The sequence below is a fragment of the Anopheles stephensi genome, unplaced genomic scaffold (assembly GCF_013141755.1).
Source record: "Anopheles stephensi strain Indian unplaced genomic scaffold, UCI_ANSTEP_V1.0 ucontig220, whole genome shotgun sequence".
Taxonomy (NCBI): Eukaryota; Metazoa; Arthropoda; class Insecta; order Diptera; family Culicidae; genus Anopheles; species Anopheles stephensi.
Window position 1 is genome coordinate 1 of NW_023405148.1, and position 2,500 is coordinate 2,500.

Sequence of the window (2,500 nt, forward strand, 5' to 3'; positions counted from 1 at the left end):
TAGCAAGCGGGACCGTTACAATGAGTTTCTGCAACACCTGGAGGATGATGAGACGGGTAGGGTGGCAGGGGGAGCTCCTGCGACGGCTCGGAGGAGCCGCGTCGCACAAGAACGCGATCCGGCCGTCTGCAGCGCATTGTGGACGCGCTGTGCCCCGAACCACCCCCCTGTTGCCTGGCCTACCATCGAATCGGACGGGCGTCGACATCAGGCCAGTGACGGAGCAGGGAGTTGCTCGACCATCGCAGCTGCCTGAACCTCGGAAGGCGCCCGGTCTGGATGGACTGCCGAACGCTGCCCTTTCGGCTGCCATCCGGGCGCATCCGACGACGTTCGCGAGGCTCCTCCAGGAGCAAGATGGATGCTGGCCGCTTCCGCGGCAATGGAGAAGGCGAAGCTGGTGCTGCTTCCCAAACCGGGAAAACCCCCGGGCGAGCCGTCATCGGTGAGACCCGGTGATGTTGCTGGACACGCCCGGCAAGGTGTACGAGCGAGTACTGCTGAACCGCCTGATACGACCACATCGAGATGCCGACGGAGCCGCTCCTCTCCGAATACCAGTTCGGCTTTCGGCGTGGTCGGTCGACACTTCAGGCGGTTGGGCTGGTGATGGGAGGCCGCCAGATCTGCGATGAGTTTTCGGGGCGAACGAATAGACGCGACAAGCGCTGCCTGCTTGTCGTTGCTCTGGACGTCCGTAACGCCTTCAATTCCGCAGACTGGCAGGCCATAGCACTGGCGCTGCAGACCAAAGGAGTGCCCTCAGGACTGCGCAGCATCCTGCAGGAGTACTTCTCCGACCGTGAGCTGACGTATGATACCAGCTCCGGTCCGGTAACACGCCGAGTAACGGCAGGTGTTCCGCAGGGGTCCATTCTGGGCCCCAACCCTGTGGAATATCCTGTACGACGGCGTGTTCGGAGTGCGCTGCCGGAAGGTGCATCCGTCATCGGCTTTGCGGACGACCTGGCAGTACTCGCCAAGGGGTGTACACCGGAGGAGGCGGCAGGTGTAGCAGAGGAAGCTGTGGCAGCGATTTCCGCCTGGATGGAGCAACATCGGTTGCAGCTGGCCCCGGAAAAGACGGAGATCGTCCTCATCTCCAGTCTGCGTCGGGGCCACCCAGCGGTGCCCGTAGTGAATCAAACGGCGTCGAGGTCCGCTCGAAGCCGGCGATACGCTACCTCGGGGTCATGCTTCACGACCACCTCTCGTGGAAGCCACACGTCGAGAAGGCCACCCGCAAAGGCACTCCGTGTGGTGAAGCTGGCCACCGGCGTGATGTCCAACCACGCCGGACCGAGGATGGCTAAACGTCGGCTGCTGGCAGCAGTGGCGGACTCGGTTGTGCGATACGCGGCACCCATCTGGGCGGAGGCGGCGAAGTTCCAGTGGTGCAGGCGGAAACTGGAGCAGCTGCAGCGACCTTTGGCGAAAGGTGTCGCCAGGACCTTCCGTACCGTCGGCTACGACACGGCGGTAGTGCTGGCTGGCCTGGTCCCGCTACACCTGCAGGTGGACGAGATCGCGCGGTGCTATACCAGGCATCAACGGGCGTTGCAGAGGCGGGTGCTGATAGACAAGGAGGTCATCAAGCGGCTGGAGCACTCGGCAACCATAAGACAGTGGCAGACATCGTGGGACCAGGATGCCGCTCATCCGACCGCGAGCAGGTTCCTGCAATGGGCTCACCGCGTGCTGCCGGATATTGCCGGCTGGGTAGGTAGGAAGCACGGCGAGGTTGATTTCTTCCTTAGCCAGGTACTCTCCAGGACATGGCTTCTTCCGGGAGTACCTACATGCTATGGGTTTCACCTCTGCCCCGACCTGCCCCTTCTGCGCTGACAACACCGTGGAGTCGGCAGAGCACGTGGTGTTCCACTGTCCGAGGTTCGCCGACACGAGAGTGCAGTTCTTGACGGACGCGGACGGCGTCGTCATTTCCCCCGATGAGCTGGAGCGTTTTCTGCTGTCGAGCCCGGAGGCTTGGCAGCGAACGGCCACGGCAACACGGCGGATCTGCAGCTTTCTACAACAAAGGTGGCTGGAGCAGCAGGTTGCCGAAAACGCGGCCATCGCTGGCGGGATCGTTTCCGCCAATGAGCTGGCGGAACGCGTTCGGCAACAGGTCCGCCGTGAAGCCAGAAACGCTGGCCAACGGCGAAGACGCCGGCAACGGCAGACATCCGCCATCGGGGAGATGGACATGGACCAACAACAGCACCCGTCCAATCAGCAGCAGGAGAGGCAACGCCCAGTTCGGCCCGAACGAGTTCCGCCATCGGCCGAAGTGTTACTTCGTCGTCGGCTAAGGCGGAACCAACGGCAGCGGGAATACCGCGCCCAATTACGCGCGGGTACATTGCCGCCATTGCGTTCGGCCGAACTCGCCGAAGCAGAGCACCGCCGACGGAGGAGGAGCTAGCCCGACGACGGGCCAACAGGCGCGCGCGAGAACGCCAACGCCGCCACGAGCGACAGGATCGCCATCGCGGCTTAA